General features: G+C 54.9%; 1 protein-coding gene across 5 annotated transcripts in view; it reads left to right on the top strand.

Annotated features, from left to right (window-relative positions):
• The first annotated feature begins 200 nt into the window (after window positions 1-200).
• The window catches only part of PRDM15 (PR/SET domain 15), a 49,907-nt gene continuing 41,606 nt past the window's right edge, over window positions 201-8,501 (top strand). The window contains exon 1 of one of the 5 annotated variants that reach the window (XM_036444330.2): window positions 201-311. The gene's annotated coding sequence lies outside the window, so the exon portion shown is untranslated. Of the gene's footprint in view, window positions 316-8,501 lie in introns of all 5 variants that reach the window. The other 4 variants (XM_036444327.2, XM_045585260.1, XM_045585261.1 and 1 more) reach the window with 4 other exon arrangements.

The raw sequence follows: 8,501 nt of genomic DNA, 5'->3' as shown, positions 1-8,501 counted from the left end.
CGCCCGCCGCTCCGTCCACGCCGCCCGCTCCCGGTCCAAGCCGCCCCGTCCGGGCAGCTTCCCCCTCGGTCCACGCCGCCGATCCCGGGTTACGCCGCCCGCTCCGGTCCACCCGGCCCGCCGCTCCGTCCACGCCGCCCCATCCAGGCAGCCCAGTCCCAAGCCCACGCCGCCCGCGCCCTCCCGCCCCGCCGCCGAACTACAACTCCCAGAACACCCCGCGGTCGACCACCGGCTTCCGGTGCTGCGCAGTTTCCGGAGCGGATCGCAACCCGGAGTCCGGATCCGATCCCGCTCGGCACATTCCAAAGGCAGGTAAAGCCCGGGGCCCCGCGCCCGCCGGCCGCCCCCGCGCGCGCCGCCCCCGCCCGGCCCGCGCCCGCCGCCCCCGCGCGCCCGCCCGCCCGCCGCCGCCCCGGCCCCGCCCGCCGCCGCCGCCGCCCCGCCGCCCCGGTCCAGCCGCCATGCCGCCTGTTCTTTGTTACATTCGCCGGCTGCGGGCTCCGCGGGCGATCGGAGCCAAAACCCGGCTGGACTTCCCGGAGCCGCTCCGGGATCGCCCTGCGTGCGGCCCGCCGCCGGCGCTCCGGGCCCGCCGCCCCGCGCCCGCCGCCCCCGCCCCTGCCGGCGCGGCCCGCGGGCCCGCTCTGCCCCGGGCGCGGCGCGGGGGCTCCTCCGCCCCCGGCCCGCCTCCCCGCCCCCGGCCCGCTCGCCGGCTGCCCCCTCGTGAGGTCACCCTCTCCACGCGGGGCACGGCCCCCGGGCGCACGGGAGGGGCCCCGGCCCTTCGCCCCGCGCGGCTAGAGAAGCAGGAGCCGGGGCGACCGGACAGCTCTGCGTTCCCCCCCCCCCCCCCCCCCCTTTGAGGGACCCCTGCATCCTGTGTCTAACCCCGTGGGTGGCGGCGGGACGGCAGCCAGATCCGGGGACATTGACAGGTGCCGGCCTCCGGGTGGGTGGCCGGCCTGGCGGGGAGGGCAGCCGGGCGCAGGCAGGTGGAGCCGCCAGGCCTGCAGCTGCTGATGGGGGTCCGCTTTGGACTTGAGAGCTCATGGACACACGGACCCGCCCGACGGTTCAGGGATTGTGCACTCACCGTTATTAAGCTCCGAATGGATGGATGAGCTTCTCCCACAGATGCTCAGAGATTGCCTGTTCTCTCCCCTCACCCCTGCAAGGGCAGATCAAAGTGGCAGGAACCAGAGACAGGTGGGCCCCGGTGTGTAAGAACAGAGGCCAGCCTGCAAAAGCCACATCTGCCCAAGCCTCTCTCCCAAAATCCCGGCTCACCTGATGCGTTTGGAGCGTAGTCCCTGGGGGTGTCTTTAAGGATGAAAAGAGAATGGACAGCTGGTTTTGAGCTACACCTGAAAAGGCAGGGAGGAGAACTCTGCCTGGAGAGCATGTAAACACTGGGTTTTCATAAGGAAACCACCCCCACCCCACCCGCACACACCACACCGCGCTCTGCTCACGGCTGGACACGTCCCCATCTCCACATTTTCACAGCTCCGCGCGGCTGGTCTGCGTTCCTTGACATCACCGCCTCTGGTGAACGGTTAAGAAATAGGAGAACTGTTGTTTGGCTTTTGAGGGGAAAAGGCAGTAACATGTATCCGTCACCCCTTGATAGCTTTGGTTCATGCTTCTGCAGAAACGCTGCCAACAAGGAATGCAACGAGATGTCTGATTCTGGAAGTAAAAGGGACAGCGTTTTCAAAAGACAAATTGAAAATGAGCCGCCATAGGGGTCAGCAACTCTTCTCGGAGAAGTTGTGTTTGAGAAAGAAGCCCACTCCTCAGGGCACACTCAGGTGCCCCTCCTCTGTAGAGGTCAGGAGAATGCTGCCATTTTGCAGATTGAAGGCACCTCTCGGACCTGTGGCTTGCGGGGTTGAGATTGTGAGCAGACACTTAAATGCTCCCTCAGCTTCCTCTTCACATGTGCAGAGTGTAGGTGATCCCTGCCCAGCTTACCTCATGGCTCATGAGAGTGCCTGCCATGCGTTTGCCCATTCATTCAGCAGGTATTTATTCAGTGGGCGCCCCTTACATTCTGGCACTGCAGAGAGCAAGAGAGAGGTTCTGCTCGGTGACCTACTGGTCTGGCGGGAGGAAGGTCTGGCAATAAACAATACGACTGTGTCAGGTTGATAGTGGACAGAGCATGGAGCAGGAAGGAAGGCCAGCAGGTGGAGGCGGTGATGTAGGTAGGGGTGGGTGTACTCCAGCAGCCGGGACGAGGAAGGTCTGAGCTGGAGACCAGTGCTTTGAGGGGCTCCATGGAGATCTGGGGTGGGGGGGTCACAGGCAGATGAATGGCAAGTGCAAAGGCCCTGCGGTGGGAACAGCTTTGTGTGCCCGAGGACGAGGAAGACCCGTGTGGCCACACGGGGGAGAAGGCACAGGGCGGCAGCACAGCTGTCCACCAGGGATCATCCTGAGTGCCACGTGGCTGCCACTGGGACTTGGGGGAGGGGAGGGACAGAGTCCGTGTCTTCTCAGAGATGACCCCGTGGCTGACAGGGGGGAACCCAGGCCCCACAGGATTCCACTAGAACCGAGGAATGAGGGGTGAGGACCATGTGTATTTCCAGAGCGAGGCAGGTCTGCTGTTGGCTTGGTTTGGGAATGTGTGGGGGTGACAGGAGGTCACATATGCTGTTATTACTGAGGTGCCTCACCTTCCTGAGGAAGAGTCCCTCTTCCTGCCTAGGACACGGCGACCCCCTCCCCAGTCTTGGTGTGAGCCGGGGTCCTGGGGTGTGGAAACAGATGTGTGGGTGTCCGGGGAGTGAGCACACTGTGGGGTAAGACCACGGAGGAAGGGGGACTGTTGGCATTTATGGTCGTCACTGGTGAGTGGCGGTGGGCCATTGCCATCATCAAGCTCTTCCATTTCCGTTTCTTGTCTGTGGAACCAGATTTCCTGTGCTCACATTGGCACACGTGACGACGGGGCAGAGGTGAACATTTGCCCGTGATCTGTGCACTGACTGTGGGAAAGCCTGCCTGCCTCACTGAACACGGCTTTGTTAGCGGCTGTCCACAGAAGCCTCCGCCGTGCTTCCCGTTGTGACCAGTGGGGTCTCCGTGATTGCCAGGGTAACACGATCCAGAAGAAATCAGCACCCCCTCCTGGCCACACAACATCCGGACTCATTAGCTTTCCATGCGTATTTGGAGTGTGATCAGTAGAGTCGTCCGGAGCAGGAGTATGTGGCATTGGGTTCTCCGTGTGCAGTGATGGAGACAGGAGGTCACAGAGAAGTGCTGTGAGCGTCCTGGAGTAAAGAGCTGGTTGGTGTTTCATGGTAGATGGCGGTGGGCATCACACCGCGGTGCTTTGAGCCCAGGGACGTGGCTAGAAGGGTGACATATGCTGTTATTTTAAGAAGGCAATACTTGTGCTGGAAGTTACATTCCTTGCAGCTGTTTGAACCCAGGATGCCAGTCCAAGCTGTCAGCTTACGTGCAGGGAATAGCATTTTGTAAACACACTTTCGCAGAGATATTAACGAAGTGTTGGGTGGTGCCAGGAACCAGGCATGGCGGGACTGGGGCCATGGGCTTAAGAGTTAATGAGGTAGGTGCTGGGTGCAGAAGGAGCGAGGACAGGGGCCAGCCCGGGCTTCCCCCTGTCGTGGCTTTGGATGGGAGCTGGAGTGAAGAGGGGCTTGGGAAGGAGCCCCCAGGGATGGAAAGAAGACAAAGCCTGGGAGACCGCAGGGGACAGGTTTTGCAGAGGGAAGGGCGAGGCCACGGGGGTGTGGCCCAGGGTGGGGCTGGTGGAGGGGTACGTGACAAGGAGAAGTGGTTTTTCCATTGGAGAGAGAATGGGAGGTGAAGCCAGGGAGTTCTTCCCAGGACTTTTGCAATGAAAGAAAACAGAAATGGGCAGTAGAGTTCAGGAGTGCATGAGTGGGTGCTGCGTGAATAACCGTCTCCTTACTGAGAGGCGCCCTGTGTTATTGGCTCCATTCGACTCGTCGGTGTCCAGCATGGTTTGTGCCTCCAACTTACAGCCGCAAGCGTTGGTCTATTGCAGGTGTCGTCAGAACACCCTGATTAACTGGCCTTCTGCCCTTGATGGGCTGGAAGCAAACCCTTTAGAATGTCCTTACGTCATGCTTCCTGTGAGGGGACCGTCACTTTCCCCTTGCTCTCTGGGAGAAGGGACAGTACCTGCAGGACTAAGAGTATGCCTTTGAGTATTCTGAGTGTCTTGTAACTCTGAAGGCCTTTGGCCTGTTGTGAGTTAAAAAAAAGAAAGAAAAAAAGTATGCTAATTAGTTATAGTAAGTTTGCCTTTTTTTAAAAAAAAATATATTTTACTGATTTTGTACAGAGAGGAAGGGAGAGAGATAGAGAGTTAGAAACATCGATGAGAGAAAGTCATCGATCAGCTGCCTCTTGCACACCCCCTACTGGGGATATGCCCGCAACCAAGGTACATGCCCTCGACCGGAATCAAACCCGGGACCCTTCAGTCCCCAAGCCGACGCTCTATCCATTGAGCCAAACCGGTTTCGGCAAGTTTGCCTTTTATTGTGACCAAAAGCATATAGTTTTAGCACCTTATTGATCAAGAGGTTCACGGAGACCCCTGTTCTCACCAGGCCACTTCAGTTCTATTAATTGATCCTGTTATCTGGACCCCGTAGGTCCCTCTTGGGTCTGTTTTCTCCACCACATCTGCCTCCTCTGGACTCCCTGACACTTCTCATTCTCTACAGTGCTCCCCATCCTTAGGCTGAGGGTGCAGGAGGACTTTTCAAGGCTCCCAGGATGCTTAGTTTTAAATTTTGTGTCTGTCACGCAAGGCCTATCCTATATAATCCTATATAATAAAAGGCTAATATGCAAATTGACTGAATGGCAGAACGATGGGTTGCTGTGATGTGCACTGACCACCAGGGGGGCAGACGCTCAGCACATGAGCTGCCCTCTGGTGGTCAGTGTGCTCCTACAGGGGGAGTGTCGCTCAGCCGGAAGCCCAGCTCGGGGCTGGCAGGTGTAGGGATGGTGGCGGGAGCCTCCCCTACCTCCGCAGCAGTGCTGAGGACGTCCGGCTGCTGGTTTAGGTTCACTCAGGGCTCCTGGACTGTGAGAGGGCACAGGCCAGGCCTAGGGAGCCTCCCCACCCCAAGTGCACAAATTTCGTGCCCCGGGCCTCTAGTTATTGAATAAGAATCAGTGCTCACACCCCCCCCTCTTTTTGTAAAGTAAAAAGATGACTCCTAATTAAAGCTCTAATCAACATAATAAAGTTAATGTTACCTCAGCTTTCATTTTTCAGATGACAGAGTGTAGACCTCCCTCTCCCCTCTTTGCCCAGAAATCCCTCGTAAAGAGCAAGACGTGAAAATCAGAAATGTAGACGTTGTCTTTGATGGAAAAGACAGAAGAAATTTTAAAAAAATAATACAATAAAAAGAAAGAAAATAGAAAAAAAACGGAAGAAATAAAAAAAAATAATACAATAAAATTTTCAGGCCCGGCTGGCATGGCTCAGTGGTTGAGCATCAACCTCTGAACCAGCAGGTCATGGTTCGATTCTCAGTCAGGGCACATGCCTGGGTTGTAGGCTCGATCCCCAGTGTGGGGCGTGCAGGAGGTGACCAATCGATTCTTTCTCACCATTGATGTTTCTGTCTCTCCTTCTTCCTTGCTCTCTGAAATCAATAAAAATATTTTTTAAAAAGAATTTTTTTTTCAGGCTGAAAGACATGAGTGCCTGGGTGCCAGCCAGTGCTCAACATAAAATGGGCCATGAAACTTGAGGTCATTGCAGCTAAAATGAAAATTCTTAAAGATTCAGGGGTTTGGGAGTCACATATAAAAGGTTGCTGGCTGGAAAGACATCAGACTTCTCAGCTGTAACACTGGAAGTTGAAGGACGATGGAATCTGCTTTCCTTGTTTTGTGTAAAAACCACCATATGCCCAAGCAAACCAGCCGCCCTGTGGGATTAGAATAAAGACATTTGCAGACGTTGTCAGTCCACATAAAAGATTTACCTCCTAGGCACCGTGCTAAGGAAACTACAGGAAAATGTGCTCCCAGACCAAAGGCCTAAACCAAGAAAATGGAAGCAAGAGGCCTCAGGAAACGGGCTCCGTTTATACCAAGAGAACAAAGAACTCCGAACGATGGTGAAGGGAAAACAGCATAAAATCTACACTCTGTGGCGACAATTAAAATCGCGTTCAAACAAGAACTAAGCAAATGTAAGAAATAAATCAATTCCCCCTAGAAGATTGTACTAGTAAGAACTTTAGCGTTTCCTATAGGGCAGTTTATTGAGCCCTCGATAATATTTCCAGAGTCATCATATGACATGCACTAATCTAACCAGAATTACGTTGGGGAGCACGCAGAAGGGAGAGCATGTAAGAAAGTGAGCTATTCTCTACAATAATAAGAATTAAAAACGCAACGCCCGAAGTTGAGAAGGTAGGGGCCCTCAGTAGAAGCCTGTTTATTTCGAGATGTGGAAGTAGATGTAGCAGAAAAGCCCAAGGACAGGAGAGAGTGGACCTGGGAACGGGGGTCAGGAGAACGGTGGGGGGAGGGGCGCTTTGGGCCTCTCAGGCTGTGCACATGCTTTACAGCCACTCCCATTGTTAGGATAAAAGTGATCTCAGATGGGAGCGGAGGGGAGCATGGGGATGAAGAGCCACTGCTCTGTCCATTGAGGCCTTGCCCTGAGAGGTGGCTTCAGAAGCCAGGGGCTGGTGTGGACCACGTAGGTATGTGCCAGGCCACTCAGGTGCCGTCCGCTCCCGACGCCCGTGTCCGGGCACAGCACCTGTTGGGGAGCTGGACGCTCCCTGAAGTTAGGCAGCTGCAGGCGGGGCGGGGTGTGTGTCGTAGCGGCAGAGGCCCACCCTTCCATTTCGGTCCCGTTAGGATTACTCGCAGGGGGACTCTCTGCTTCCCACCTCTGCTCTCCATCCTGGATTGGGAGCCGGTGGGTCAGAGTAGGTGGCTCTGGGAATTAGCCAGTCACCAAGCCTGAGGCCGGGCCCAGCCACGCCAGCCTCTGGTTCTGCACTCATGGTGGGCTCAGTGTGGCAGGAGGGAAAGGGAGGGGCATAAACAGTGACAGGTGGCGAGCTTTATATTGGGGAGTGAGGGGAAGGGAGAGCATGTAAGAAAGTGAGCTGTTCTCTACAATAATAAGAATTAAAAATGCAACACTCAAAGGTGAGAAGGTAGGAGCCCTGAAATCGCAGTGTGTCACAACTTTACGGGTCACAAACCCATCTCTCCCCACCTGCTTCCCCACCGTGGCCCTCACAGACCACCTTTCAGAACAGTTCTGCAGCACGTTAGTGACAGTCGCTCTTCTTTTTGTGTGTGTTTTCCCTTCAATACTTTTTTCTTTAATCTTTTCATAGTGTCATGAGGGCATGCATCCAGGGGGCGTGTCTGTGTTGGTTAAGAGTATCCCATGCCTCGCAGCCAGGGCTGGCTGGCGGATGAGCTCTGAGATGCCGCTGCTCGCATTAGAAGCGGCTCGACATATAACACACTGCCCGGACTTCCAAGTCTTACTCAGGAAATGACAAATGAGTTGTAATATGAATCACACGTTGAAATGATAATACTTGGGATATGTTCTGTTAAGTAAAATGTTACCACAATGACATATGTGAATCCTGGCGTGAATTTTTGTAGACAGGATTGTTCTAAAATTTATATGAAAGGGCAAGGGACCAGAATGGGTGAAGGGATTTTGAAAAAGCAGGGGAACCAGTCTACGCAATTATAAGACTTCCCGTCAAGTGATGGCATCCAAGACTGCACTGCCTGAGCTCTGCCAAGACTGGTGCCGGGAGGATAGACACAGAAATCCATAGAACGGAGAGGAGAGCCCGGAACAGACCCACGCAAACGTGCCTTCTGGTTGCAGACAAAGGTGCAAAAGCCATTCAGTGGTGCTGATGCAATTGGACATCCCTAAGCACAAAAATGACCTGGGACTGTAACCTCACATCTTATCCAAATATTAAACCAATTCGGATATTAGACTTACATGTAAAACACAAAAAGGAAAGTCTCTTCTGAGGAATGCAGGAGAAAACCTTTGGGACGTGGGGCCCAGTGCAGAGGTCTCGGGTATGGCACCAAAAGCACCATCCAGAGTGGGAAAACGGGGCAGCTGGATTCATCACACGTGTGGCGAGGATGAGAAGACAAGCCCTCACCGGGGAGAAAACATTCGCAAACCACGTATTTGACAGAGGATCTCGATGCAGAGGAACTTTGAAAACAGCAACCGGAACCCAGGCAGCCCGACTGGAACATGGGCAGGAGACACCAAGAGACGTTTTTCTGAAGAGGATTTCCAAATGGTGGCACATTGAGGGGTGTTTAATCCCATTGCCGTTAGGGAAGGAAATGCAGATTGAAACCATTGAAGAGACCGCTATGCCTCCGTGAGAGTGGCCAGGATCAAAACTGAACCAAACGCTGGTGAGGAGGTGGGGGGACTG

The sequence above is a fragment of the Pipistrellus kuhlii genome, unplaced genomic scaffold (genome assembly GCF_014108245.1).
Source record: "Pipistrellus kuhlii isolate mPipKuh1 unplaced genomic scaffold, mPipKuh1.p scaffold_m20_p_2, whole genome shotgun sequence".
Classification (NCBI taxonomy): Eukaryota; Metazoa; Chordata; class Mammalia; order Chiroptera; family Vespertilionidae; genus Pipistrellus; species Pipistrellus kuhlii.
This window is presented reverse-complemented; position numbering and strand designations above follow the sequence as displayed.